The following is a 7827-nucleotide window of genomic DNA, read 5'->3' on the forward strand; positions in this document are numbered from 1 at the left end:
AAATTTGTGCCTAATGCACATGGGTTACATTGTGTTAGCGGAGGCTACTCCTTAACAAATGGAAAACTTCTTAGGTATCAGCAATTCTCATGCTTTTGTAGTGCTGTTTGCAAGGCAGTTGGAGGAGGTGTTCAAACAAATCACACGTTTCTGCATGGAATTATGTTACCCTTGAATCTATAGATGATGTCAAAGACGATGATGAGATTGAAGAGTTTGCATATGAAGGACACCATGATGCGTTGAGTGATGCACTTCATGTTGGTGACAATTTTGCTATTATAGCTCCTCATGACAATAAGGAGCTTGTGGATTTCTATGTCTTGAAATGTACAGCAGAAAAGACTCAAACTAAAGCTTTGCTAAGAAATGCATGGGGGAATGTTTGCAATGCCAGCTCATTTGTTGTCAAATGAGTTTGGTACTAAAAAGCAAAAGAACATCCCTATGGGTTCAAGCTATTAAATTCTGAGCTTGAAGCCACCTTGCAATCCCACCTTTTAGCACTCCTTTGGATGTATAGCATTCCTAGTTCTAATCTAAGCTGATGTTGATGGCCCTTCAGTATCTTTTCTTTTTTTTTTCTTTGGGGGAATCTCCGTAATCTCTGTGCTGAGCATCACCCTGTTTTTCAATTGCTTGAATCGTGTTTAAAATGCCTATGTGATATCCTGAGGTAGATAGCATGAACACTCTGTCAAAAGCCTTTCCCTAAAAACGGAGATGATGGCAACTCCATATGAGACTCACACATGCAGCTGGCCATTCAAGGGTTCGATGCCCCTGACCAGACAGCCAACCGATGACGGATCTCACACATGCACAGTAGGCGGTTGCTCAATGGTTGTGTTGACAGAGGATAAGGTTAACTTTTGCAGGCCCGCAGCAGCAGGTTTTAGCAGTTTATGCAGGCTCCTGCTTCTCTCCCGCCTTCGCCATCGGCACCGTTGGGGGTCATCACATTGGGGGCGATAAGGATCCATTCAGAATAAGCAAAGGGACGTGCAAACGTGGCAGCACTTTTCGAACGTTCGAGGCTGCATGTGTGAGTCCTAAGAGACAATGGACATGTGACTCTGGTAAATGCTGAATACATCTAATGCATGAATGATCATGACCACTAGAACCAACCCAAGTGCCCACCAGTACTCCCGCGTGTACATTAAGCCATAAGAAATAAATCATCTCCACAATAGACATAGAAAAATTAAGCAAGTGTAGCTAAGTAGGTGCAAGGGTAGCTACTATGCAGACTGGTAGCTGCCCTTAACATTTCCTGGTATCGGAAGCTGTGTTAAGTACTTGTAATTGTGCAATTGTGGAGGTGCAGTGATGAACAACGTGAAAATGTAAACAAGTGTACAAGTTAACAAAAGCTGCTTTACTACATTGAGCATTGGAAGCTGCTTTACTACATTGTGTCATCATTACAAGTGAGCAAAATACTACATAAGTCAATAAATGGTTGATTGTTTACATTGATTATCATGGTTACATGTCAGGATAATATATCTAGCCATAATAATCTAGACGCCACTGCTTTGAGATCCTAATGCTCAGGTTATCGATCGGTCTCGACAGTGCACAGTCCTCGGCATACTTGAGGCGATCTTCTGCACAAAGCCAGCAGTGAGCCAAGATCTTACAGTTGTTGTAAGATATCCTTGAATCTCAGTGGGATTCTGATTTTCCATATTCTTCACAATGCAAAAGTGTCTGGAGGATTCCACAACAGCTTGTACTGTGTTTCATCCACTAGAATTGTGGACGTAGCAGTGTACTGACCTCTTTTCTCCCAGAAGTCACTTAGCTTCTTATAAAATACAGGCTTTCCACCAGTTATCTTAATTCTAGCATCTCTTACACAATCCTGTTGTGCAAGAATTTCCTTGAATTGTGGAAAGTGATCAGGAAAGCAAGAACTCAACAGGTTTTTTGCTTTAGTCTTCATGCAACAAGTCCACACAAATACATCAAAGTGCACAAGGCACCAGTCCAAGAATGCAGGTGCATCCCTTTTATACCCAGCAGAAACCTCTCTTATGTCTACAATTTCTAGATCATTCCAGTAGGCAAGCTTCCGTGAACGGTCCTTCTTGTCTAATGAAGTCAGCAGACACCATTAATATCAAGGATTAGAGATGGCTTACTCTCAAACACTATGTTCCCAGGATCCTCCCATGGACGAGACACCGTCCCATCATTGTTCCTAACATAATCTGCAACACCACCTGCACCTCCTCCATCCTCCCTTTGCCGAGACACTATCCCATCATCGTGCCTTACATATTCTGTACCACCTGTACCAACTGCACCAGCTGCACAACCTGCATCACCACCTGCATCCACAGATGCATCACCATCTTCTTGAGGTGGTTCAGACTTTTCATTGGTAATCTCCGTGTCCTTACCTGCACCAACTACCCCACCTGCACAACTTGCTTCACCACCTGCATCCACAGATGCATCACCATCTTCCCAAGGTGATTCAGAATTTTCAATGATAATGTCTGTGTCTTCACCTGCATTGCGTGCACCAACTGCACCACCTGCATCCATAGATGCGTCACCATCTTCCCGAGGTGGTTCAGACTTATCAATTGTAATCTCCATGTCATCACCTGCACCACCTGCACAACTTACATCACCACCTGCATCCACAAATGCATCACCATTTTCCCTTCCTGGTTCATACTTTTTAATGATATCTCCGTGTCCTCACCTGCACTGAGGACAAAAAACTCCGTGTTTTTATCCTCTTGTTCATCAATGCTGCTAGCACATGGGACTTGGCCCTCAACTCTAAATGAACCATCTACATCAGGAGGGTCTTCCATAGTAGACTGTGCTATCATACTTATTATGTGATCAAGATTGTCAATGTTGCTAGTGGCAGCATCTCAACATAAAAACAATAATGAGATAAACAACAATGATGGACATGACAAGAAAATTTGATTTTGGCTTTCTTAATTCATAGGAAATGGAGAATTGTTACAAAGCCAAAAACGGCGCGACAGGATTTAGGAAAAGAGCCAAAAATGGGGATAGGCTACAAAGCCAAAATATCGAGACTATGTTTGGAGTCTTTTTCTGATTTTGGTAGTTGTAGCACCTTTTCTTCCAGATTCCATGTTATTATTTTCTCCAGTCTCTATGGCTAATTGGTCCTTTGATGTCTTTGGTTGCCCTTCTGCATCCTCTGTAGGCTTTTTGGTAGATCCATCTTCAAGAGAGAAGAAACAATCGACAAGAATGAACCTTAAACAATATTATCTACCTTTAGGAGAAAACAAAACCATAAATAACACCTGTCATCTTGCTCTTTCTTTCCCTTTGCATGATTTGTATGGTTTGTAGGATGGAGGGAATGGTGTCTCTGGTTGACACTTCATTGTCCTTCATTGATGAAGGAGCATTTTCTGCTTGATCTCCATTGAAGGGACTGGTGTCTTTGGCTGACACTTCATTGTCCTTCATTGATGAAGGAGCATTTTATGCTTGATCTCCATTCTCAGGACTATACTTCTCTAACACACCTTCCTTCTCAATTGTAGTATCTGGCTCAGCCTCTGCAGTCTCTAGCTCAGCCTCTACAGTCATGAAAAGTATTAAGGAATTAAGAACTTGTTGTTTCAAGTTACATGTAGCTACAAGATGATAGTGGAAGCTACCAGACAAGCACTCATAACTACCAGCACTATCCTGGTAGCTATTAATGCTATCCTGGTAGCTGGCTGATAGAGAGCTACCAAGATGACATAGGGGCCACCAATGCTATCCTAGTAGTAAGCAATCTAACATTGGTGGTTAACAAAATAAAATCCTGGCAACAACCTTTATCTAAAACATCTTCCTTCTCAGCATGTACCAACACCTTGAATTTTGTTCTTCACAACAATAAGAAATTAAGAACAAGTTTTCAAGTTACATGTAGGGTCAGCATGACAATAGAAGCTACCAAGAAAGCACTAATAAGCTACCAGTACTACCAAATGCTATCCTAGTAACTACCTTGCCCCCTTCCATCATGATAGCTATAGATGCTATCATGGTAGCTACCAATGTTATCCTGGAAGCTACCTCGTCACTTGCAGGACTTCCTTGGAAAAATGGCAGTTACCAATGCAATCCTGGTAGCCACCTTGTCACTTGTAGGACTTCCTTGGTAGAATGGTAGATCATGGCAGAATGGCAGCTACCAATGCAATCCTGGTAACCACCTTGTAAATTGCAGGACTTCCTTGGCAGAATGGAAGCTCATGGAAGAATGGTAGCTACCACTATTATACTGGTAGCTACTAGGGTCGACAATGAGAACTTCCTTGTCACCAACACGAGTTCCATGGTAAAACAGTAGCTAATGGAAGAATGGTAGCTACCTTTCCACCAACAAGACTTCCATGGGAGAATAGTAGCTCATGGAAGAATGGTAGCCACAACCATACTAGTAGCTAGCTGTACTAGGATTAGCATGACAACTGCCACTATGAGAGTGGTAGCTGCCAGTATTGTACTAGTAGCTATCAGTCTTGTATTAGTATCTACAATTGGCAGGGTTTCCTTAATAACAGAAACACTAAAAAATAGATAAATTTAAGCTCAATGCTACAAGGTGCAGCAGGGTGTATACCATGGTCCATGCTTAAGGGCACTGATGAGGGTTTAGTGTCTGATTGCACTCCTTGGAAATTGGCATTTGTACTGTCGAGGATCACCAAAGACCACATGGTATGAAAAATTGGTTGCATGCATCCCATTTCCATGCATGTTTCTTTGCTTGCAACAAGATGGCCAAAACAGTACATGTGAAAGGCATGATTGCAGGGTAGCAAAAGCATGCCAAGTGCATCGTCGTCGTACATCGTCAACCCATAAGCACTACAAAACTTTTCCAAAGGCAAGGTGCCCATATCCACAGGTGGAACTTTCGGCGGAGGTGTAGACAAAAAAACTGTACTTATTTTGACCTGCATGGTCTTCACAAAATCCATCCGCGCCTGTGCACACTCCTGCACTTCCTATGTAAAATCTCTCTCCTTTAGAGCACTATCCACAGCATCAAGTGGTGCCTTCTCCTTAACTACCACTTGCAATGCTTGGAGTGTTAGCGACAACCTTCCGACAATATTTTTAAGCTGCTCCACCTTCATTGCATCCACAGCATCGTCGCTACCTTCTGCCTTTAGTAATGCAGCCTCTGCATCTTTCAACTAGCCTCTGAGCTTTTCCACTAGGAGGTTGGCACCTTCATTTTGGTGCACATCAGCCTGAAGCAATTCCAGCTTCTTAAAAGCTTCACTATACTCTAACAATGAAAAAGAATTCTTTCTTACAACCATGTTGTAAACAGTATCTAACTCTGTAAGAGACGGTGGACCAAATAAATTCTTTTTTTTCACATCATCCACTGTATCGATCGGAGTTTCCTGGGGTGCCTCCAAATGATCTGGAGTCCTCGTCATTCACCACGAACAGTTAGGGGCAAAGGAGGAATGGAAAGCTGCCCATCGCTGCTTCTTTGCATGTAATTTTCCTGGATCCATGCTTGTGACAATACTTTTTGAAAACAAGGCCCAGTCAACTTGTCCCTTTAACTGCTCATATAGAAAGCCTCTAGCAAATCCTTTAGTCACCTCCACACCATAATTGCCAGGAGGTTCTTGATACACGGATGTGAACAATACATAAAACCTGTTCCAGAGCTGTGGCTTCACATCTCTACATTTTACTTTGATGCCCCTCTTCGGCACCTCCTTAAAGCATTTCAACCAATCTTTGTTGGTGAAGTCTACCTCAGTGGTTGAGCATCCACTCCAGAGTTGGGGAGGTCGTATACTTCATGTGCTTGACGCTTTGTCATGCAAAAAACTATCTTCCTTTCAAATTGCACATATGGAGTGTAGCAATGGCCTTTTCTCTGTAAAATACAAGGAAAAACATAAGACCATAGTTGTTTCCATGCGGCAAACACATACGGGTATGGAAGTATGATTGGAGTATGGTTCAACACTTAAGCTTGAAACATACACGGCCATAAATTTATTGAAAACTTAGATAACTTATGCATGGTGATCATTTATAATATCACAATTTTACAAAATTTTTCACATTAAACATCAATTGTTGCATTGAACAGGAGCAGAAGCAGGCTGGGCATGTGCATGAATAGGTGTGGTACAACTACCTGTGTCCCAAACAGATAGCTACCATGTAACTACCACCTTGGTATTTCTTTTCTAAATGAACTTTTTGATTGGTAGTAGTTGGCTAACATAATGCTACTGATGGGGGCTTTTCACAAGCCAAGCTCCCATACCCCTCTTCTCTCGTCCCCACCCGATGAAAACCCCCTCTTAGGGAGGGAGTGATAAAAGGCATTGGAAAAAGTAAGAAAAAAATAAAGTATGATTATGTAAATATATAAGAAAGGTAAAATAGGCCACCTCATGCCTGCGGGGTAGCCCATCCCCACCTTGCCTCCTTTTTATTCACTGTTGCCCAGCCGTGTGTCCCTTTTCCTCTCCTCCACTCAAAAGGTCAACCCCCTCTCTCTTCCCCTTGTCCTTTCTCCTTTCTCTCTCCCCTCAAGCTACCCCACATCTCACCAATAATGCATTATAACTCACCAATAATGCACCCTAACTCACATGCAACTTACCCCATCTTCCAAAATAGTATACCCCACCCCCACTTTCTCTCTCCTATCATATCCCATGACCCAAATACCCCCCCCTCTCTCTAAAGGGTGCCATGTCTCTTGTCTTGTAGCTAAATAACCTCCCCCACACTCACACACACTCAGTTTCACTGAAAAGGTGCCCACAGACCCATCCCCACCCGGTGGTTACCTGATTTTTCTTGTGTTCACACACATCTGCACACAGATTCACCTCTGAACACACTTCCCTCTTGTAATTACTTTATTCTCCATGTCACCTCTCACTTTTTTTCATCAACCCATCTCTCTCTCTTAGTCTCTCTCTCATGAGACTGCTGTTCTAGCACATATACACACAGCCAGACAAGTGGGGCCCACAGTCACATGGCCTATGTAGATAATGATTTCTTCATTTCTAAATTCTAGAATTTCTCCCCCCCCCCCCCCTTCCCCTATATAAAGAGGGGTCACCATCACACAAAAACACAGAACATCACCAAAGAACACACTATGCACTGTGTGTGCCTAGTGCACACACACACACCCACACCATCACCATCACCGCAATCACCATGCTTGTCTTGAGCATGACCTCTACACCCTTGGCTATGGAAGATGAAGGGCAACTAAATGAACGATGATGGCCATAATCCTCGTGCGAGTCTTCGCCATCAACTCCCACCTATCCGCCATGTGCTCTACCACTCTCTCCCTTCTCATTCCCCTACCCTATGCTGCCCATTTCATCGCCTAATTCTCTAAATAAAGCTTGAGGTTTTGTGAGTATGTTTTCTTGCAATGTTTTGCCCATGTGAGGTGTGCGGAATCGCCACCTAGTCTTGTGTTTTGGAGTGAGCTTGTGTATGTGTGAAGGGTGTGCGGATTCGCCATCCTTTTGTGATGCCTAAGTACTAAGCCGCTATACCCCCTCCGTCACTCTCTCTCTCTCTCTCTCTCTCTCTCTCTCTCACTTGATCTCATTCCCTTTCCTTTTCATTATTACTCCCAAGCATCCATCTCTCTTGGATGAAAACTTTGTTATGGTGGTGTGTTGTTTGCATCCTAGCCGCTGAAGCTAGGTGGTGCCCCCTGTTTGCTTTACCATGACAGGCTCGAGGCGCACCATTCGGTCCCCGGTGTTTTAGAGGCCGTCGGGGGTTCGGGGT

The 7827-nt window shown here is 43.3% G+C and overlaps 1 pseudogene; it reads right to left on the minus strand.

Moving 5' to 3' along the window:
- Positions 1 to 1512: 1512 nt before the first annotated feature.
- Positions 1513 to 2837, minus strand: LOC147460568 (uncharacterized; annotated as a pseudogene).
- Positions 2838 to 7827: the final 4990 nt, after the last annotated feature.

The sequence above is a fragment of the Adiantum capillus-veneris genome, chromosome 3 (genome assembly GCF_014529385.1).
Source record: "Adiantum capillus-veneris isolate H3 chromosome 3, ASM1452938v2, whole genome shotgun sequence".
NCBI lineage: Eukaryota > Viridiplantae > Streptophyta > Polypodiopsida > Polypodiales > Pteridaceae > Adiantum > Adiantum capillus-veneris.